The sequence below is a fragment of the Engystomops pustulosus genome, chromosome 5 (assembly GCF_040894005.1).
Source record: "Engystomops pustulosus chromosome 5, aEngPut4.maternal, whole genome shotgun sequence".
Taxonomy (NCBI): domain Eukaryota; kingdom Metazoa; phylum Chordata; class Amphibia; order Anura; family Leptodactylidae; genus Engystomops; species Engystomops pustulosus.
Window position 1 is genome coordinate 24,138,801 of NC_092415.1, and position 24,197 is coordinate 24,162,997.

Here is a 24,197-nt window from a genome sequence, read left to right on the forward strand (position 1 = left end):
TTGTGTTTCTTACAGGCCTGTCTTGTTCCCCCTGGACTTACTTCTTCCCCCATGGACTGTCTTGTATTAAAGGCCATGCTTACTAGGGGCTGGTCACTGGGACTATCAGCGATCACAAGAACAAGAAGCCTTGAATCCCCTGTGGTGCACATGTGTGACCATCAATCAGTTCTCCTCTATTGGGCAGTACACAGTCCCTGGAAGTGAATGGAGCAGTGGTCATGCATAGGGTTCTGCTCACACCATTGGGGCCTCTGTCCTTTTCTGTCAGTCTGACACATAGGGGTTCATTTACTGAGGGTCCGTGGACTGCACTATCGTTGGAATATCCAAAAAATTCTGATGTGCACCGCATTTAGAAGGGCTTTTTGTCACACGCGCCGGCTTTCACACGACACAAATTGGGGGAGTGCCCGTCAGAGGATCCGACAGATTCGGACCGAGCGTGGGATTTAACAATTCAAATTAAGTCGCAAGCCATGCACTGGGAAGAAAAAGGTGAACTCCGGTGGACCTGAGCGGGGAAGCGACACATGCAGGATCTCGGGCGCACAATCTTGTTGAATTGCCGCAAACTTCATCCTCGTCAGACAACGCACCTCAGGGATCGCACAGGGACCAGGTAAGTAAATGTGCCCCAATGTCTAAGGTCTTGGGTCCCCAATGATGCCACAGGGAGCGATGATCTCAGCCAAGAAGCCGGCGCTGGCTTCAAAGGCGGCAAGCAAAGGGTTAACAACAGTAATGGGTGGTGGATAAATAGGACCTGGGGGCGGGAGGCTTCATAGGATCTCCGCAGCCGAATCGTCTCTGTGGATTTCCTTCCCATTTTCAAACAGGCAACAAAGAGTCATAAAAACTCTTAAACCAATACCAGGATTAGGGACAGTTATGGAGTTATGGTCCATCTCAGCCCAAGGGCAACTACATTTTTGTAATTTTATCTTTAGGAGATCATAGTTGTCCAATTCCTGGGGCTCTAACATCATTGGGACTGGAGATATAAATATCTCTGGATAGCACCATAGCAAATGATTCAGGTTTGGTATCAATGCGATCCAGGGATTCACCCGGATGCAATGATACCAGAACCAGGACCCTACAACTTCCCCTTGAGAAGCTATGGCTTCCCCAGGGTTTGGGACATGATACCAGGTAGGAGTAAACGTTCGTGCTTCGGTCATATACATGCTACAGGGTTGGTTCCACGCCCTATATAATCCTGTTACGGACTGGGCTTATATTAAAGGAGAACTGGTGGCAGCTCCTTGGGTTGATAAAATTCTGTTTCACTGAGGCTAGTGAAATGGGTTTAATAGCCATCCAGGGTTGTGATTTATTGTTGTGCCATATCCGGAAGTTGTGTGGACAACTTTAAATCACTTCCTGCGCCGCTCAGAACCCGTGCATTCTGAGAGTGTCTAAAAAGGATAACTAAGTGACCTTGTGTATCCTTCAGGGGTCAGAAACGGTTTCCTTCACAGGTGGTACCACCGATTACGGGTGTTACCGGTGTTACATAATGATACATCACACGTCGGTAAGAGGTAAATGCCAGCAGTGGCTTGTTGTGGGTGTTACTATCAGGGGGTTGAGCCCGAACCCCATACTGAATGTCCGCCATGGCCTGAACATTGCAGGTTCAGGTCACTTCATTCCTACAAGAGGGGTTTATATGCAAATTTTCAGGACAATTAAAGTAATATTGGTTCAGACCCAATAGATTCGGACCTGAATTGAATCTTATGAAAAAACTTGGCTAAAATTTATAAAAGTTCTGGGCCACGAAAGAATTAGCCCTAAAAAGTGCTATAATAATATACATTAGAGGAATCTGACACCGGATCTACTTTAATAGGTAGCTCCGTGGTGGTATGTTTCCTTTAGAGGAAATACAATCTATAGGAGCAGTATATATCCATATAGGACAATACATGTATAGAAGGTAATGCATGTAACTGTAGGAGTCAGATGCTGTAGTGTGCAGTAGGTAAGTGGTCCCGGGAGAATAGATGTCCTTGATTTTACATTGATTTCTGTCCAGACTGATAGGGAAAATAACTGCACCGAGGCTCAAAAGCTCTTCAGGTCCTGTCTGCATGGCAGAGTATATTATAAAGAGACGGAAAGAGAAGAATTTATTGTCAGCCAATCAGCCCGATCAATATAAATTACAGGAAGACTGCTGCAAGAGGAGCGAGAATCACTGGCCAGTCCATTAGAAATATACCTGTGAGTATGGGCAGGGGGTCACATCACATGCATACCCCATGGATAGAAAATATAACTAATAATTCACATATCCTGCTAATTAACTTCATGCTGCAGAGTATCACAATACACACCTCAGCAGATACAGAACATCACAATACATACCCCAGCAGATACAGAACATCACAATACATACCCCAGCAGATACAGAACGTCACAATACACAACTCAGCAGATACAGAGCATCACAATACACACCTCAGCAGATACATAACATTACAATACACCCCTCAGCAGATACAGAACATCACAATACACACCTCAGCAGATACAGAACGTCACAATACACAACTCAGCAGATACAGAGCATCACAATACACAACTCAGCAGATACAGAACATCACAATACACACCTCAGCAGATACAGAGCATCACAATACACAACTCAGCAGATACAGAACATCACAATACACAACTCAGCAGATACAGAACATCACAATACACAACTCAGCAGATACAGAGCATCACAATACACACATCAGCAGATACAGAACATCACAATACATACCCCAGCAGATACAGAACATCACAATACATACCCAGGAGATACAGAACATCACAATACATACCCCAGCAGATACAGAACATCACAATACACACCTCAGCAGATACAGAACATCACAATACATACCCCAGCAGATACAGAATGTCACAATACACAATTCAGCAGATACAGAACATCACAATACATCACAATACACACCTCAGCAGATACAGAACATCACAATACACACCTCAGCAGATACAGAACATCAAAATACACACCTCAGCAGATACAGAACATCACAATACATACCCCAGCAGATACAGAATGTCACAATACACAATTCAGCAGATACAGAACATCACAATACATCACAATGCATCACAATACACACCTCAGCAGATACAGAACATCACAATACACACCTCAGCAGATACAGAACATCAAAATACACACCCCAGCAGATACAGAACGTCACAATGACAATGCATCACAATACATCACAATACATCACAATGCATCACAATACACACCTCAGCAGATACAGAACATCACAATACACACCTCAGCAGATACAGAGCATCACAATACACACCTCAGCAGATACAGAACGTCACAATACACAACTCAGCAGATACAGAGCATCACAATACACAACTCAGCAGATACAGAACGTCACAATACACAACTCAGCAGATACAGAGCATCACAATACACAACTCAGCAGATACAGAACATCACAATACACACCTCAGCAGATACAGAGCATCACAATACACAACTCAGCAGATACAGAACATCACAATACACAACTCAGCAGATACAGAACATCACAATACACAACTCAGCAGATACAGAACATCACAATACACAACTCAGCAGATACAGAGCATCACAATACACACCTCAGCAGATACAGAGCATCACAATACACACCTCAGCAGATACAGAACATCACAATACATACCCCAGCAGATACAGAACATCACAATACATACCCCAGCAGATACAGAACATCACAATACACACCTCAGCAGATATAGAACATCACAATACATACCCCAGCAGATACAGAATGTCACAATACACAACTCAGCAGATACAGAACATCACAATGCATCACAATACACACCTCATCAGATACAGAACATCACAATACACACCTCAGCAGATACAGAACATCAAAATACACACCTCAGCAGATACAGAACATCACAATGTATCACAATACACACCTCAGCAGATACATAACATTACCATACACACCTCAGCAGATACAGAACATCACAATACACACCTCAGCAGATACATAACATTACCATACACACCTCAGCAGATACAGAACATCATAATACACACCTCAGCACCTGAGTCCACAGCAAGTTATAGATCATGGGCTGCGTGTACAAACCAAGTAAGACATTACAGAGCAATGAAATAGTCCTTAGGTAAAAGAATAGGAACAAGGACCCTGCTCCCAAGAGCTTACAATCTATGAATCTTAGTCAATCTGCCTTGTACGGGTATTAAAACCTTAATGGATCTCTCCTTAGAATCCTGGGAATTTTTCAAAGTCTCTTGCTGGTTCTTTATGCTGAAGAGAATGAACTTCTCCCCATAAATAAAACATGACGTAAAAGTAATATGCCAGGTGCATCCCAAATGTGGAATCACTGATGGAGAGAATAGCGCGGGGCGGCAGCGAGCACAGCTGTGGGGCGCATGGACGGACCCTCACACTCCATAGTCAGTAATTGTATGGGAATTGTAAATCAGCTCATTTCCCTCTGCACAGGGAGAAGCCGGTGACATATATGGGTTCTGATGTCCCCGTTATATCACTTGTCTGTTTGCTTAGAGATGGCTGATACAGGGATAGATACATTGTCAATGGTGGGAGAGCAGCTGCCGAGCACTAAAATATTTATATACAGTACGGAGAGGGTCCACACATTACAGTAAAGTGATCCTTCCTACAGGACGCTAACCAGAACCTTCTCTAGACTCACATAACCCCAAAAAGTAAAACATTCTGCTACTTACTACTAAAAGGGAACCTGCCACCAGTTGTTACCCCACTAAACTCCCATTCCCCCAGGTAGAGGATACAATGTCCTTTTCTAGAATTCCTTCTTTTATATAAAATCTCATCCACTAACCTATAAAAAAGTCTCCCCCAAAGTCAGGCAAATATGACTCTTCTCACCTTATTTGCACATGGTGACGTCACCGGCTCTCGCATGGTGCACCGCGCCCTACTCTGTTGTGCCGGAACGGATTTTAATATAAAGTATAAATCAGCGATTGGAGGTTTCTTGTATTAATGAAAATATGCTCCGGCACCAGCTCACCCGGAGCTGGTGCCATGTATCTGTGGGTTAGAACTACCACTTTTAAGTGGTAGGTTTCCTTTAAGAGATTTTTTTGTCATGTACACACCCCAGACCATGCCCCAGGCACTACATGAAGATGAAGATTATGTTCCTGTATTAAAAGGATTGGCCACCCTCATAGGGTCATCCATATTATACTTAGCTTGTTAAAGTTTCCAGTTCAATGTGGGTCACATGATATCTTGGCTTCCTGTGACGTCTGTGTCCTGCTACCTTCTGGCAAATGTACATGTATGTCCACACCTATGCAACCACTGCTATTCAAGTCCTTATGACAGAGGGGGTGTGCAGACAGGAACAACGCCCTCCATCTGCGGGAAGCCAGCAGGACACAGGAAGTCACAGAAAGTCCCAATTCCTGCGGCCCGGGGTTACATGACTGGCGACTCCTAGTGGTGAACCAGAAACTTTAACAAGGTGAGTATAATATGGATGACCCTATCAGAGTCTTATACTGTTAATGTTTCTTATTAGTGGCCATGAGCAGTCACCCTGCCAGGACCTTATAATTGTATTCATAAATATAAAGTCAAGGTCCTGGCAGAGCAATTGCTCATGGACAGTTAGAGATCACATGATCCTCCATCTGCGGCCATTTTATGGACAGGAATTTCTGGCTGATGAGGCAAAGAACAGGAGGCTTCACTTTACATATCAAGAAAGCGGAACTATTAATAGATGTATATTGGTAAATTACCTCCAACCCTGCCCCTTCACATTACAAAAAACATGAAGAAAAGTGGACAACCCCTTTAAAGAAGCTTTCAGAATAAATATTCATATATATTGTGTATATTCATTGCTGACTGCAGAATTTCGGCGCACTGGTACAATCTTCTACTCACTATAAGCTGAATTATCTCGGTCTTAAAAATTGGAATGTAAAATATTATTGCATCGATATATTTTTCATAAGTACAAATAACAACTTGAGCGCCAACAGCCGGCAACAGGTGGTTTCACGTTACAGCGGTCTACGGCTCAGAAGAAAAGAGTAATCTAATCAGCTGTAAGTAATGTAATACCGGCTGCACAATGGGCTCAGTAGATACCTGCGACCTGATAAAGGTATACAATGTCCACAACTAGCGGCCGGGGAACAATATTAGCAGCTCACTTTGTGTTTGCGAGATCCTCACGATGTTTCCTCTTCCATGTAAACAAGGCTTCCTCCGCAGGGGATGTTTTTTTTTAAAATTAAGGAACATTAAACTGTACATAATATACTTCAGAATTTAAGGACGGTCTACCAGCTTCCAAATAAGTAAATCCAGCATTGTCTAGGGCACTTATGAAGCTTCTGGATCTTTCTGGGTTTTCCAGTGTTCTGTCATTTTAAAAATAAAATAAGGTTCTATACGCAACATGTAGCAATTTTTTTTAGTACCACCAAGAAGTGCCCCTGGACACCGTTATTAAGATCCCTCTTTGAAAATGGGGGCACCTGTAGACACAACAGGGCAGATTTACTTACCCAGTCCCATCGCGATCCCGCAGTGCGTTGTCCGGCGTGGATTAGGGTCCGGCGCGATTCACTAAGATCGAGCGCTCGAGTTCCTTCCTGCTGCTGCGCCGAGGTCCGCCGGAGTTCACCTGCTTCTTCCTGGTGCATGTGAGTGCTTGATTTTGCGACACAAATTCATTTTTAAGTTCCGTGTTTTTTCTGAATCCCTCGGGTTGTCCCACGGCCACGTCCCCCGATTTCTGCCATGTGGAAGCCGGTGCCGATGCGACACAATCCGATCGCGTGTGCCAAAATCCTGGGGCAATTTGGCGCAAATCGGAAATATTCGTGAAACCCGACAAAAGTGTGCTATTCGGACCCTTAGTAGAGCCCTGATACCTTCAGGACTAAAATCAGATAATTAAAGTTGGGGTGGGACAGAAGACAACCCAGTTTGAATGGGTTGATCAATAGTTGATTTCAAGTCAAGTTCAAATTGTCCCATCAAAGGATCCAAGGGTGGACCCAGACTCTAACACAATAACGATGACAGCATAATTTTTGAGGCTACTTTAGTCTATTTCCTCAGATTAGATTTCCTTACTGGAGTACGGGATAATCCTCTGGTGGTCCCAGGTTCTAACTCAATAGGAGGCCCCAGAAATACAGCCATAAAAAGCCCAATTTGAAAGCTACTGGAGTTAATTTCATCAGAAGTTTACAAATAGAATCATACTGCTCCAATAAAAAACCAGAGGTTCCTCTGGGGGGCCCACTAACCAACACAAAATTGGGTATCAAAGGTGTAGCGAATGACAAGATACTTTGGAGGCCACTTTGGTTCATTTCTTTATTTACAGTCAGGGTTGGACTGAACAACCAGAGTACTAGATGATCCTTCAGTGTGTCCAAGCTCTAACACAATAATGGGCACCAGAGGTGCAACTAATGACAACATAATTTGAGCATGCTCTTCTAAGTTAAAGTCAGGATTGGACTTCCTTAATGGAGTACTGGGCATTTCTCTAGTGGGACAACGTTCTAACACAACATAAGGCCCCAGAAATCGAGCAGTAAAAAGCCCAATTTGAAAGCTACTGGAGTTGATTTCCTCAGAAATTTACAAATAGAATCGTACTGCTACAGCAAAAAAAAACCAGAGGTTCCGGTAGTGAGCCCAATCACTAACATAACATTGGGCATCAGAGGTGTAGATAAGGAAATCATTTGGAGGCTACTTTGGTTCATTTCCTCATTTACAGTCATAGTTGGAATGGACAACCAGAGAACTAGATAATTCTTCAGTGTGTCCAAAATCTAAGACAATAATGGACCCTAGAAGTCCATCAAAAGAAAGCCTAATTTGAAATCTTTTGTAGGTAATTTTCTCAAAAAGAGTTATACTGGCCAAGCAAAGAACCAGAGGACTCCATGTAGGGCTCAGGCACTAACAACAATAATGGGCACCAAAGGATATCATAAGTTGGAGGCCACTTTGGCCCATTTCCTCAGTTATAGTTGGATGCCTTACTAGAGTACTAGACAAATATTTGCTAGGTCCCTGTTTTCACAAAATAATAGGCCCTAGAAGTCCAGCAGGAGAAAACCCAATATGAAAGCCACTAGAGTTAATTTATTCAGAATATTACAGTTTTTCTAGGTCAGACTGACCAATCAAAGGAACACAGTATCCTCCCGTTGGCCTTGTCTTTAACACAACAATGAGCAACACAGGTTCAGCTGAGGACAACATAATTTGGAAGCTACATTGGTTTCTTTCCTCAGTTACAGGTTTGGACTGTCCTACTAGAGTACCAGACTATGATCCAGCCAGCCCAATCATGGCCTCAGAAATCCAACAGAAGAAAACCAAATTGAAAGAGGCAAAAGTTTCTTTCCTCAGAAAGTTCCCGTCAGGGTCAGACTGGCAAATCAAGGAACCAGAGGATCCTCTAGTGGACCTTGGCCACCAGAGGTATATCCGATAACGACATAATTTGGAGGCTACTTTGATCTGTTCTTCAGAAACCGTCAAGGTTGGACTTCCCTACCAAAGTCCTAGATGATTCTTATTGGCCCAGAGTCTATTACTATAACAGGCCTATAGGTCCAGCTCTGGTTCGAGGGATTAATTAAAGATCTTCCCCAATATTTTCTTTTTATTACAATCTGGTTACAAGTTAATGTTCCACAAAAATGAAATAAATTAATTCCACCTTTCTGTCTTTTTAAAGCATTTTCAGTAATATTCAGCACTAAATATATGTGACTTTTATTCTGGATATGGAGGTCGTGTAAACCTCCTTATCCAGAATATTTATGGTAGTTAAAGGATGACTGACAACTACAATGTAAAAGTAAAATAATTGAGCTGAATTATAGAGTCGACAAACACAACACGTACACGGAGCTCCCATTCATGTGACCCTGACACGGAGGACACTGGCATAAAGAATTCACATTAATACGATATACAAACAAGTCAGAACAGCAGAGAAAGTTTACCGACAAGCAATAGAGGACAAAAAGTCAACGTTTTGCAAAATGATTTTATCTTCCATCCCCACTTCATATAACTCAATAGTACAAGTAACTTAAAGAAACTTTGTATTATACTATATCTTATAGAAAGTGCTTCTTTCTCCACTTGCATTGGCTTTTATCATCCTCCTCCCTCCTTCCTAATCAGTTTTTTAGTCTCAAAATTCTGCCATACACAGGAATGAAGTGCCCGACTACATAGAAACTCTATGGAGGGGGGAGGGGGAAGCTGTGAGTCACAGCAGCTAGATATGTACCAACCAGCAAAACGATTCATTCAAACGACAGATGCAGACCGAAGATGCCAAGAGGGCCCTGGTATGTGGGGTATTGGGTGTGAATATGCTGTATGTAAAGGCAGGGGATGGTAGCACAAAAAGAGTCTTGTAACACTCCTAGGAGCCCATCAGGCTCATTAAAATAATTTTAAAAGTTGATTTTAGAAGGAAGGAGGCCATGTATAACACATATAAGAAGATTACCACAGTCCCGGTGCCTGGATCTATGAGTAATGTCCCTGGTTTATCATGATGGATTCTGATGGTAGATTTCCTTTAAATATTTTTATTGGTATTTGGAGATTTTCTGACACATTTTGTTAGTTTTATCCTCTTACATTTTTGGTACAAGTGAGGACACTTGCAGACGTGTAAGAAATGAGAACTGACTCACTTGTATAAATAATTACGTGGCTGAGAATTGCTAGTCTCCAGCAGAGACTTTATTTGGAAGGGCCTAAAGCAACATCTGTCTGTGTGTATAAAAATCATAATTTGGACACAGTACCCAAAAGGTTCTAACAATGAGACAATATAATGAAATGCCACTGTGTGATTTATTTGGGACAAACTTTCCCCATTTTATTGTGTTCTAGTTTCTTAAGCAGTAAATCCTGTGGAAAAGCAGACAGAAAATGTAAAGCGGACTAATGAAAATGGTAAAACGTGCAGAGAGAAAGTTTTTGGTGGACTCTGATAGTAAGACAATCCTCCATACTAATATAGTCATATTTTACTGTGAGGAACACTGTGACTTGGCTACTGTGCAGGAAAGTTTGGGTTACTCTAGTACAGTGGTGGCGAACCTATGGCACGGGTGCCCGAGGTGGCACTCGGAACCTCTCTGTGGGCACCCATGCCATTACCCAGCCATTCAGTTCTCAAGACTTCCTCCTGCAGGCACAGGCAGCCCAGGACGTGCCACGTTCAGCGCTATTTTAAAGGGAGGTGCGGACAGGCCGGATTATCATTGGGGACCATTCTCCGGCCCTTTGATTAATGCTGTTAAGTGGACCTTAAAGAGAAGCTACAAAGATAATCCGAATATCTTTTTTCTGCTGTATTGATGTCCTCAGGACGCCAATACGTTTGAAACCTGTGACAGAGCACGGAGCAATAAGCCATTTTAAATTGGCATTTTGGCACTTTGTGAAAAATATGTGGCTTTTGGTTGTAGTTCGGGCACTCAATCTCTAAAAGGTTCGCCATCACTGCTCTAGTATATGAGAAAGTGTATTTATATTATAAAGTAACCCCAAGTCACAATGTCCCCCACACAAAAGCCACATCAATGTGTCTCCCACATAGTAGACCAGTCACAGTGTCCACAGTATAACAAAACTGGGACCTATGTTAGGGGTTTCACTAGCACTGACAAAGATCAGTGGGGGATTTGGCATTTTTGGGACCCCAACATATTTATTTATGGATCTCCCCTAAAGTACATTTCCAATTCAAAATGCAGACCAGGGAGTCTAGAGACCATGTGGACACCATTTGAGTGTCCATTGCGTTTACACTGCTGGTAAGTATCCTGCTTCTCACCAGTTCCCATCACCATTTTTTAACAATAGGCAGGAAGAATCAGAAACCCATCACTAATTTTTCCCTCCTAATCTATAAGATCCAAGGTCCGTGCATGGGTTCCATTATAGGTAACACCATCCCTTAAAATATTTAAAGGGGTTTTCCAATCTAGACTATTTATGACATCTCAGAGGCCGCAGAGATGTAGGCAGATGGCTTCTCAGAGTAGCACCAGGCACTTCCGATTGAGTAGGTTGACTGTGTAGCTCACATTTCCAATGTATCCAGCCACAACCAGCTAACAGGTCCTGATCCCCCTTTCCAGAGTCTTGGAAAACTGACCCCACCAAGGACATGATGTAAAATGCTCGAGTCTGTAAGTAAACATTATTCAGTGCATGTTACTCGGTTGACCAGATTTCTATATCCATATTTTAACATCAAGTGAATATAAGAAAAGTGTAAACTAAAGTATTTACTAATAATATAATGCCACCTACTAACAAACTAATTGCATGTCCACATGTTCTAACTTACAGCTAAAGACATTTCATTAAAGGGGGGCATCTGCTGTGAACTTTTCATTAAAGGGGGGGGGGGGCATCTGCTATGAACTTTTCATTAAAGGGGGGCATCTGCTGTGAACTTTTCATTAAAGGGGGGCATCTGCTGTGGATATTTTATTAGAGTGGTGTGGTAAAATTAGGAGCCTCAGCTTATACACAAGTATTTACAGTATGAGGGGGAGTTCAGCTGCAGAGCACAGAGCCCAGGCCAGGGGTACCATCCACTTCTCCGACACTGTCTGGGAGATCTGCATATAGAGTAGTACTTATGTTCTAACATCCGGGCATATGTTGGCTGGGGGTCCTAGTCGTGTGAACAGTGCAAGGGCCCATGGGACACTTAATCAGCCACTGGATGACACGTAGAGACCACCTAGAATGTAGGATACAGTTGGCCAAACTCCATTCCAGTAGCTAGGGGTCAAATAAACTATAAAGTTTAGTAATGTCCCTGACCAGCGGGCCATTACACAGTGGCCTCCACTGAGTGTATTCATCATTTAGCAGGAGAAAAAGGGATCCTGTTCACAGTCTGCAATGTATACTGTGCAGATGGAGGCAAAAAGGATGCCCCAACCTGCCAGTATATGTTTATGAATACATTCAGTGTATATACTGGAACTTACCTGGCGTATACACTGAGCATATACAAAAGATGTGATGGGGATGTAGCCTTACACATTTTACTTATTTTACTGTATAAACCCCTGTGTGGTTCCAGGACAGTCCTACTCGTATCTTCAGTCATTTGTTTATTTGTTCATCAGTTGAACCGCAATACCACATTCAGCCACAGACAAGTTGTGGTGCTGTTTTTTGTAATAAAGCAGCCATATTTTTTAATATAGTATTGTGGCTAGATTTTTAGCCATGATTTTCCAAAAAACTGTCCTAGACTTGCCCTAGACAGAAGCTCAGACACAAAGGTGAAGGTGACGTTACATATTTGGACTAAATTAGAATCTTATCTCATGTGTTTTTATATTAAATGGGGTAGGGGAGGGAGTAGACGGATGAGATCATTCTGTCCAAGGACATTGCCACCATAAAAAAAAAACATGTTTTTTAATCATTTATGGTAAATCTAGTGAAAGCACGAGGAGCTGTCATTTCCAGTCGTGGCATATGTAGTGAGCCGCATGTGACTATCTACAGCAGCAGCTAAAGGTAGACGCATTCATCACAAAATCTCCACCAAATTAAAACCCGCCGTTATGGGATTGAGCAGTTTTTTTTTTTGTCAGAGGTCCAAGCGCCGAGGGATTGAGAACAACAGGGATTTGTTGCTAGTGTTTTGCATATTAGAACAATTGATAGAGTTATTGTAGCCGGAGTGGCCAGCTGGCCGCGGAGCCGCACACTGCGCTCGTATCGAGTAAACAACTAGACGCATGCACCGTGTAAGAACACTGCAATCTTTATAATTGCTTTTTCTAGAATAAAGGAACACAACCTTGGTATCTTCAGGATGTTCGTAGCTTTCCCATAGGAAAGACTAAAAACGTATATAACAGACAACACAGAACATGCATAAGGAGGAAGATGAGAACATTTAGAGTTTGTATTCCTGGGGCATATGGAACCAGTTTGATACCAGGGTAAGCAAATTTTTAATGGGATTTTGGACAACCCAGAACTTCTGTGTTTCATTCCACACAAAAATCAACATAGACCAAAAGAATTCAAATCTCCATGTTGGTGCTGAGTTCTTGGACTTATGCCATTAGATGGAGGCCTCCGAGATATAGGCAGATGGCAGAGTAGTGCCAGGTCCTTCTAAAGATTTAGCATAATGGGGCACATTTACTTACCTGGTCCATTCGCGATACCACGGTGCGTTGTCCGACGTGGATTCGCATCCTGCCGGGATTCACTAAGGTTGTGCGCCTGATATCCACCAGGTGTCGCTGCTGTGCCAAGGTCCGCCGGGGTTCACCATCTTCTTCCTGGTGCTTGTAAGTGCGTGTCAAGTGACACAAATTTTTCTTTAAATACCCCGGTTTTTCCAAATCCGTCGGGATTTACGTCACATGCAAGCCGGGGCCAATGCGCCACAATCTGATCACGTGTGCCAAAATCCCGGGGCAATTCGGCACAATTCGGAAATATTCAGGAAACCAAAAGATAGTGCGCCAATAACTGTGCTAAGCCAACCTGTCCAACCTCTCCATCTGCAGCCAGCTTTAAAGGGAACCTGTCAGCAGAAATTGACCTAACAATCCACTACCAGGATGTTGTCAAGCAGCTGAATATCTTCTAGATCAGGTTTCTTTCACGGCCCAGTGTGGTGGCATTATCCAGAAAATCAACTTTGAAGTGAGATGTAAACTGGTTGTACAATATAAAGTCAGCGTGTTGGAGATTTTAATGCTGAATTCAAGCTCTCTCTTCCTCAGAAAGCCCCATATTGATGGTCCTGCATCCATAGACATCACTAACCAGATCTCCTGAAGTCCTGTGCACGATGTCAATCACAGGGGAGGAGGCGTTCTGAGGCAAGGAGAGCTTGACTTCCATGTCAAACCCTCCACCTGCTTGACTTTATACAACCAATTTACATCTCACTTCATAGTTGAGTTTGTGGATGATGGAACCATGCAGGGCCATGAAAGAAACATGATCTGGAAGGTGTTCAGCTGCTAGACAACCTACTGGTAATCATTTATTAGACCAATTTCTGATGAAAGGTTCCCATTAACAGGTCTTGTTCCCCTTTCCAATGTCCTGAAAATATAACCCAGACAGCCACCTTGATCTATGGTGGGTTCAATTGGACAATTCCAAAAAAGCAAATAGGAGAAGGGAAACCGGCTGGTAAGGAAGCTGCTCTCTTTCAGAGGGGTTGTCTATGTATGTGTGATTGACACTCTGTTAACATCTATTGGGATGTGACCGTTTTGCACAACCCCTTTAACATTTATTTCCTGTGGCCAATTGAGTAAAGTCCTAAGAATCTTTTTTTTATCATGTTTAACTATCCTGATAATAAACAATAGTGACAAACCGGAAACACGCTAGTAGTGACGATGTACAGGTTGTTCCTGCTACTACTCACAATCCTTGCCACAAATGATAAGATCCAGTCATTGTTCTGCCTTGCTCGGATCAATACTACTGATGTGCTGGTGATGAGTTTCTCAGTTTGATTGAGGCCATCACTGTGTGGCCACAATGGCTCTGTAGACGTGCACTGTATGGCAATATACTATGAATACCACTGGAAACGTAAGATAGGAGGCAAAAAAACCCATTTCCTACATTACCCTTGTGCTACACTTGACCTATTGATTCCACTGTCTGATCCTAGTACGTCACTCATGTCCTGTCCTTACCTTTTATCTGTATTAAAACCCTCAAGGTGACACAATTTCCCAGTGATTCATGTTGCATATCAATGTGCTGTAAGATCATCCTTTTTATAGGATCCATCAGCTAATGTACTCTGTCAGTAGGTGCCACAAGGCAAAGAACTCCAACCGTTCCCACCAGCGTTATACAACATCTCGCTTGTCAACATTAGTGATGACCTCTCCCAGCTTCACCATAAGACATTGTAACAAGCCTCTCGTTTCATCAAGATGAAAACCTTGTTCTAGTCTCTTTCAAGCAGATATGTCTGAGGTCTCCAACGCAGAGACCTGAAGAGTGAAGTGACTTCAAAGTGTCTATTACATATCTCAACAATCCTCGATGACTAATGGGATTCCTTTGTTCAAGGTTATGAAGAAAATTAGATTCTGGGTATTGACCTTATAAGAGACCTTATCTTAAGTAAAGACTTGGTCTCAGATCACCAGATAAGTCCGCCTGGCTTAAAGAGGTTTTTCAGGAATTCTAGAAAATCCTTTGGGGTAAGGTGTCCAAGGAAAAATAATAGAAAGTGTCCTTATTCTGCTCCTGCATAACTCTGGTTCTTCTGGTTTTCAGTGCCGACATGTAGCTGGAAGCTCCACACAAATTGTTACTTCCTCTGTGTTCCAAGTAAATAGCCATTGTCCAAGGAGACCACGCTTTGGCTGAAACCACCATCCCGTGACCACCTAAAACCCTTTGTTTGGGTTATGGGTGTCAACAAAATAAAAGTGTACTTACCATTCTTCAGCATCCAATTTCAGCATCACTTGGGTACTTTGGATCTTTAGATACTGTGCCTGGGTGGAATTTCGAGGTGATCATGGGACCCATTTTGCAAATGAGTGGCGCCTCGGACCACAAAATATCACTTCACTACATCACAAGTGACATCTCATAGTCCAAGGAGGCAACTTCTTGTCTCAAGTTTCATGACACCTACGCCTTAGGACCAGCTGCAGGCACTGAAGACCAGAAGTACTGAACCAATTCAGGAACCATGAGCTAGTGTCCTTTAGCCATACGGCCTCAGTTTATCTAGAATTCCTGAAAACCCCTTTAATATTTCAATCACAATTATAAACTTCAGTAGTCTGGTAGGTTCTACCTTACAACTTTGTATCTACGGAAGACCTCTCGAAACATCAATCTCCAAATTAGCAAACAAGAGAATGGAGGGTCAACAAGCACCTGGTTGCCACAATGGCGTCGTGACATTAATTTTCCCCCGTGAGGCGACCCAATTTTCTTCTTTCATTAACGACCACTCTCCTCCACTCTGTAGCTAAATCAACTCAATTCCTACGAGGTAAACTCTATGGTAGACTATCTCTATGTTATTAAGATTAGTGTATTAATAAATAGTATATAAACACAGTTACAACAGAGGTAACTACAATGTAGTAATTATGTGATCAGCAGGTCACAAATGGCGCGGCGTGAAATCGAGAAGACTTCAGAGCCGGATTGTACAATTACTGGAGGCAATTGAAGGATTTGATTTATGTGAAAACAATAAGGGAGTTCAGGGAGATCACGCTGAGATAGCGGCACCTTATTCCATCTCAATACAAATATATCTATCGAGAACTTTTCATCAGACCGCTGCAGGGAATACAATATCATCATTAGCGGAAATGAGATTCTGTCTTCATGGGTAAAGGTTCAGCACAAGCCATGTAAAGAAGGCAGGATCTGAAGAGGTCGTCTTTAAGAGCCATTTGTAATTTCCTATTAGTTAGTCAGGAGATAAGGAGTGGATGAAGTTCAAGCCCTCTTCCAAATGTTGAAGACACAAAGATTTAGAAAGATTTGTTTATACTGAGTAGTAATTGGGGATGAATTTATGACCGTGGTTGGGTAGTCACAGCTGAGACGCCCCACAATCCGCAGAGCATCGTGGGGACTTACAGTCCTATGTAGCCCTTTTGCAGCATAAATGGTGTTCCCATCTCCTCCTCTTATCTGAACGGTGCCGTGATGACGTCACACCGGCCTCTGTCATGCAGACTGGTGAAGACAGGTTGGTCTGTGCTACACCCCTCTGCCTGTCAATTACATCTGTGTCTTAAAGACACCAATGTAATTGGTTTTCCTAGTAGTACGGACTTGCCAGCATGTGACAAGTTCATACTACCGATAATCAGGACTCCCCAATCTGCAACCTGAGGCAAGATTTTCATCCCGCCTCATAGCAGATGTGACCCTGGGCCTGCAGATAGATGACAAAACCCCTTTAATAACCAGAGACTTTTTGCCATTTATGTAGACATTTATATGTGTTGGTTAACAATATTTGTTAATCAGAGCATAACAGAGCATGCAGGGACTTTACTTACAGCCTAATATACTAGTTATCTTGGTGAAAAAGAGACAGTAGATTTTACCTCATTAAACCTCAGGTAAGGTATGGAATCTACTTTTTGGAATTTATTCTTACAACCTAAAATACTTTCCCCCAAAGTCATATTTTGCCTCAGATGAGTCACTTTTAGAGGTTGAAGGAGGAGTGTCACTTCAGAGGTCTGTATGTACAGTTCTATAGGATCTATAAACATGGTGCCATACTAAAGGGCACCTACCACCATGGATCTACTCATAAAGGTAGATCGGGTGGTAGGTGCATCTATAGGATGTGAGGATAGCCCTTTTAAGGGCTAATCTTCATTTCTCCGCAATATTTTACTAACTTTTAATTCCCTAGTATGTAAATTTTGTAAAGAGGCTACTGGGGCGTGGAGTAGGCAGAGCTGAGGCTACAAGGTGCGGCTACTCCACGCCCCAGTAGCCTCTTTGACCCTCCTGTCAGATGTCTTCGGCTCTCGTCTGCGAAACCTGCCTTCTGCGCATGCGCAGAGCATCAGTCCCGTGGCTGCGCGGTCACTGCTCCGAAGCCGAAACCTTTATAGGTAGATCAGTGGTGGTAAGTTCCCTTTAAAGATAAAAATCTCATCTTTCAGACCAGTTCAGGCTTTTGCTGGTGAGCAACCAAACTGAACATATAAATAGATACATCGAACATCCGATTGCCTTAGAAGTCCAATGACTTCGACCCAGAATTCAGGAGAAAAATCCTAAGTTTCTGTATGTGGAATTGATAATTAGCATATGTACACAATGACACTAAAATATGGAGAGTATATACTGATTTTTGATGAAAAGTTGTGTATTTTTAAAGGGAACCTACCACCACAAATCTACCTATAAATCTAGTTGCACTTGGAGTAGCCGGAGCTGAGGCTAAACAGTGTGCCTACTCCACGCCCCAGTAGCCTCCTTGTTCCTCCTACTCAAAATCTTCGGCGCACAGCTCTTCATAGCACGCCCGTGCCTGCGTGTTCACTGCTCCGCAGCCATAGCCTGCTGTTCTGTGCATGCGCAGACAGCAGGTTCGTCGGACGAGGGCGCGCAGCAAGAGAGGGGTAGATTTTGGGTAGGAGGAACAAAGAGGCTACTGGTGTGTGGAGTAGCCACGCCGTGAAACCTCAGTTCCGGCTACTCCATGCCCCAGTAGCCTCTTTACAAAATTTACATATTACGAGAATAAAAATTATTAAAAAGTGCGGGGATGTGAGGATTAGCCCTTAAAAAGGTTATCCACACGTCCAATTGATCCACCTACCACCCAATCTACCTTTATAAGTAGTGTGAGACACTGAAGGGGTTAACTGTGGATGGGCGGTATGTTTCCCCTAGGTTTTGCTATTATGCAAGGCCTTAGTGCTGAGGTTGGGTGTCCAGCACCTTGGACACAGGTGATGGGAACAGCCTAATCAGTCTTTTTTTAAACCGCTCAGCAGAGCTGGAAGTGTTGTCTCTCTCTGGAAGGAGGCTGGAGAGCACACAGCCCTGACCTCTGTGCCTGGAGCAGCCAAGTGATTTTGTATAGTGGTGAGTTAGTGAACACCTGTATAGTCAGCACCCTGACGGGTAGGATTTTTGTTTATTTAATGCCTGAATGTAAAGGCTGTTTTATTTTGCTGCTACAATAAACGCAGGCGAGACCTGTTTTGGACTGTACCTTGGTGTCACTGTCTTGAACTGCATCACAGCACCCCGCTACCACGGTCTCTACTGGGCCAAATCTCCCACATATGGTGCTTCGGATTGCGGGCAGTTCAAAAAGACACACACCTGAAAGGCTCGCTACATCCTGCAACATTGCATGGCCTGGGTGAAAGCAGCAGGCAAATTGCAGGATAAAGCCAAGATGGAGGACTTTATTAAATACCTGCAAGAGGAGGCCAGAGCTAATCGGCAGCAGCAGCAGGAAGAGTCCCAGGCTAATCGACAGCTGCAGCAAGCCATGCTCCAGCAGCAGGAGGAGAGGTCCCAACAGCAGCAAGCCATGCTCCAGCAGCAGGAGGAGAGGTCCCGACAGCAGCAGGAAGAGTCCCGAGCTGATCGGCAGCTGCAGCAAGCCATGCTCCAGCAACAGCAGGAAGAGTCCCGAGCCATGTTCCAGCTGATGATGGAAAAGTTTTCTGGCGTTATGGCAGCACCGCAAGCGACGACTACTGAGGGGTCCCAGACTGGTTTGCAAGGGTACCCGGTTGTCCAGCATTCCGCACGGGCTGCAGTGCAGAAGGCTTTACAAAAGATGACGGCGACCGACGACGTGGAGGCTTATCTCACTGTGTTCGAGCGAGTAGCTGAGTGAGAGGAGTTACCAGCTGAGCAGTGGGCAGATGTCCTGGCGCCGTTCCTGACAGGCGAATCGCAGAAGGCCTACTACGACCTGAGTGAAACGGAGGCCCGTGAGTACCCCCAGCTAAAGGTGGAGATTCTGGCTCGTCTTGGGGTCACCGCTCAAGTTCGTTCCAGCCGGGTCCACCAGTGGGCATACTCTGAAAAACTACCCCCGCGCTCCCAAATGCATGACCTGATCCATCTTGTCCGGAAGTGGCTACAACCCGATGACTGCACCCCAGCACACATGGTCGAGAGAGTGGTTCTTGACAAGTTCACCCGTTCTCTGCCCTCTCGGCTCCAGAGGTGGGTTGGACAGGCCGGTCCCACAAATGCTGAGGAACTCGTGTCCCTAGTAGAGAGATATCGGGCTACCGAGGATCTTCTACTTATCCCTCCCACACGAAGCAGTGCCAGTGACAAGGCCATTAAACCATCTGGTAGGACTGCTACTGCAGAAAAAGGGAAACAGGTCAGGTTGGGAGGGGGTACACTGGGGGGCTTGGATACACAGAAATCCAGTGAGGCTCGTGACAGAGGTCATAGCCGTATCCAGTGCTGGCGATGCCATGAAATGGGCCATATTGCTGCCAACTGTCCCCTGTCAGTGGAGCCAATGGACTGCAACCAGACCCGGCGAATGTCACTGTTTGCCCGGCCGGTTCTGGCTGCCGAGTCAGTCATGGATGCAGAACCCCAAGTGTGTATGGTCACAATCGGTGGTCACACGGTGGAAGCCTTGCTAGACTCAGGGAGTCTGGTTACCCTGGTGCGGGGAACTTTGGTTGATCCTGGACTGTACAGTGGGCGTAAAGTGGGAGTGTTGTGTATACATGGGGACACTCGTGAATTTCCCACTGCTGTCATCAACCTACATACACCTTGTGGTACTATTACCCATGAACTGGGGGTGGTGGGGACCCTGTTTCATGAGGCTATTATCGGCAGAGACTTACCAGTGTTTTGGGACCTCTGGAGACGAAGACCCACCTCAGGTGCTGTTGCAGATAATGGACGTCAGGTATGTCCGGCCTTGGCCCCTGAACCCTTTGAGGCCGATGTACCCACACCAGCAGTAGGGGTGACCCCATGTGATGAATTCTTTCCCCTAGAGGTCCTAGCTGGTGAGGTCGAGGGCCACGAGGAGGTGGCCGACATGCCGGACCTTGAGTTTTCCCGTGAGAATTTTGGGGCTGCACAGCTACAGGACCCTACCTTGTTTAAAGCACGGGAGAATGTTAAGGTGATAAATGGGGTACTCCAAATACCAGGGGCTGACAAAATATACCCCCGAATGGTGATTGTTGGGGAGCTGTTATACAGGGTCGACCAGATACGGGGTGAGGAGGTTGAGCAACTTGTAGTACCCCAATCTCACCGTAGTCTGGTGCTAGAGTTGGCACACAAACATGTGCTGGGAGGGCACTTAGGTGCTGAGAAGACCCGGGAGAGGATCCTGCAGAGATTTTTCTGGCCCGGGGTGTGGGAGGAGGTAAACCGGTATTGTAGCTCCTGCCCTGAGTGTCAACTTACTGCCCCGGTGTCCCACTTCAGGAGTCCTTTGGTCCCGCTACCAATCATAGAGGTGCCATTTGAACGGATTGCAATGGATCTGGTTGGCCCCATAGTCAAATCCTCAAGGGGGCACCAATACATCCTGGTTATCCTGGACTACGCTACGCGGTATCCCGAGGCGATTCCATTAAGGATCACCTCCTCCAAAAATATTGCTAGGGAGCTGTTCCAGGTATTCTCACGCACAGGCCTCCCCATGGAAATCTTGACTGACCAGGGTACCCCATTCATGTCTACGGTAATGAAGGAGATGTGTAAGTTACTGCAGGTTAAACAGCTCTGCACCTCTGTGTATCATCCTCAGACAGATGGCCTAGTCGAGAGGTTTAACAAGACCTTGAAGGGGATGCTAAAGAGGGTGGTCAGCAAGGATGGGAAGGACTGGGATTGTTTGTTGCCCTATTTGATGTTTGCCATACGTGAAGTTCCCCAGTCCTCCACGGGTTTCTCACCCTTTGAGCTGTTATATGGCCGTTCCCCACGTGGGCTTTTGGATATAGCCAAGGAGACCTGGGAACAGGAGAGGACCCCCCACCGTAGTGTGATAGAACACGTCTCCCTTATGCAGGACCGCATAGCGGCGGTAATGCCCCTTGTAAAGGAGCACATGACAAGGGCACAAGAGGCCCAGTCTAGGGTCTACAATAGGTCAGCCAGACTCAGGACCTTTAACCCAGGCGACAGAGTGCTAGTTCTGGTGCCCACCGTTGAGAGCAAGTTCTTGGCAAAATGGCAAGGACCATATGAGGTCATGGAGAAAGTGGGGGAGGTTAACTACAAGGTATCTCAGCCGGGGAGGAGGAAACCCGAACAGATATACCACGTGAACCTCCTAAAGCCATGGAGGGAAAGGGAGTCCCTGATGGCCGTGGGAGTAGAAAAAGCGTCTGTCCCCAAGAAGGGGACACCGGAGGTAGGTGTACCCGATGCCAAGGTGCCTGAAGTACAGATCTCGGAGTCCCTCTCCAGGGCCCAGATTCAGGAAGCGAAGGAGTTTGTGCTCCGAAATGTGGATGTGTTCTCTAAGTTACCGGGACGTACTTCAGTCATCAAGCATGATATCATAACCGAACCCCACATCCGGGTAGACCAAAAACCCTACCGGGTCCCTGAAGCGCGCCGGCTTGCCATATCCGAAGAAGTCAGGCAGATGTTAGACCTGGGGGTTATCGAGGAGTCTAAAAGTGACTGGTCGAGTCCTATTGTGTTGATTCCCAAACCTGATGGTTCCCTACGGTTCTGCAATGACTTTAGGAAGTTGAACGAGGTGTCCAAATTTGATTCTTATCCCATGCCCAGGGTTGACGAGTTGATAGAACGACTTGGACAGGCTAGATTCTTCTCCACCCTTGACCTGACGAAAGGGTATTGGCAGGTACCCCTTACTGACAGGGCCAAAGAGAAGACCGCTTTTGTTACTCCTGATGGGCTTTTTCAGTACGTGGTACTCCCCTTTGGGCTACATGGGGCTCCCGCCACATTCCAGAGGTTAATGGATCTCGTGCTAAAACCTCACCGGAGATATGCCTCGGCCTATCTGGATGACATCATAGTTTATAGTAACGATTGGGAGAGTCACCTGGCCAAGGTGCAAGCAGTGGTAGACTCCCTGAGGGCAGCAGGGTTGACAGCGAACCCCCAAAAATGTGCTCTGGGTCTGGAAGAGGCCCGTTACCTGGGGTACCGTATTGGGCGAGGTGTCATCAAACCCCAAGTAAATAAAGTGGAGGCGATCCAGCAGTGGCCACGACCTATGAGCAAGAAGCAAGTGAGGGCTTTCCTAGGCATAGTGGGCTATTATCGCCGATTTATCCACGATTTTGCTACCATAGCGGCACCCCTGACTGACCTGACCAAGGGTAGCAGGGCGGTGATGGTAAAGTGGAGTGAAGAGGCTGAGGGGCGTTTCAGCGACTTAAGACGGTTTTGTGCGAGGGACCGGTACTGGTCCCCCCTGACTTCACCAAGACCTTTATTGTGCAGACTGACGCTTCTGATGTGGGCTTAGGGGCTGTCCTGTCCCAAGGAGTGGAGGGTGAGGAACATCCCGTGACATTCCTGAGCCGCAAGCTCACACCTCCTGAGAAGAACTACAGTATAGTTGAGAGGGAGTGCTTGGCGATCAAATGGGCTCTGGAATTCCTGAGGTATTACTTGATGGGGCGACAGTTTACACTAGTGACCGATCACTCTCCCCTCACCTGGATGAGTCAGGCCAAAGAGAGGAACACCAGGGTCACAAGGTGGTTCCTAATGTTGCAGAATTTCAAATTCACGGTAGAACATCGAGCAGGAAAGCTGCATGGGAATGCCGATGCCCTGTCTCGTACCCACTGTCTGATGGCCAAAAGTGTTCGCCCCCACAGGGTCAAACAGAGGGGGAGGGTATGTGAGACACTGAAGGGGTTAACTGTGGATGGGCGGTATGTTTCCCCTAGGTTTTGCTATTATGCAAGGCCTTAGTGCTGAGGTTGGGTGTCCAGCACCTGGGACACAGGTGATGGGAGCAGCCTAATCAGTCTTTTTTTAAACCGCTCAGCAGAGCTGGAAGTGTTGTCTCTCTCTGGAAGGAGGCTGAGAGCACACAGCCCTGACCTCTGTGCCTGGAGCAGCCAAGTGATTTTGTATAGTGGTGAGTTAGTGAACACCTGTATAGTTAGCACCCTGACGGGTAGGATTTTTGTTTATTTAATGCCTGAATGTAAAGGCTGTTTTATTTTGCTGCTACAATAAACGCAGGCGAGACCTGTTTTGGACTGTACCTTGGTGTCACTGTCTTGAACTGCATCACAGCACCCCGCTACCACGGTCTCTACTGGGCCAAATCTCCCACAGTAGATTCCAGTAGTTCTATTTAAAGGGTTTCCCCAAATTTGCCTGGGGTCTGACACTCAGGACCAGAACTGAAGAGCAGCTCCAAAAGTTCTGTGATTTGGGTCCCATTGGGTTAAGCCGTGATCATAAAAAGATCATAAAAAAGGAAAATCCCTTTAATTGTGATTCTATGTTTTGAATTCTTAGAAGACCTTTATAACTTGGAATCTAGCTGGGAAGACTAGTCACTCTAATTCCTATTCA

At 45.1% G+C, this 24,197-nt stretch overlaps 1 protein-coding gene and 1 long non-coding RNA gene across 3 annotated transcripts in view; one reads left to right on the top strand and one right to left on the bottom strand.

Moving 5' to 3' along the window:
* The window catches only part of OXR1 (oxidation resistance 1), a 305,238-nt gene that overhangs the window by 256,186 nt on the left and 24,855 nt on the right, over positions 1 to 24,197 (bottom strand). The window lies entirely within an intron of this gene.
* The window catches only part of LOC140132502 (uncharacterized), a 132,410-nt gene that overhangs the window by 73,173 nt on the left and 35,040 nt on the right, over positions 1 to 24,197 (top strand). The window lies entirely within an intron of this gene.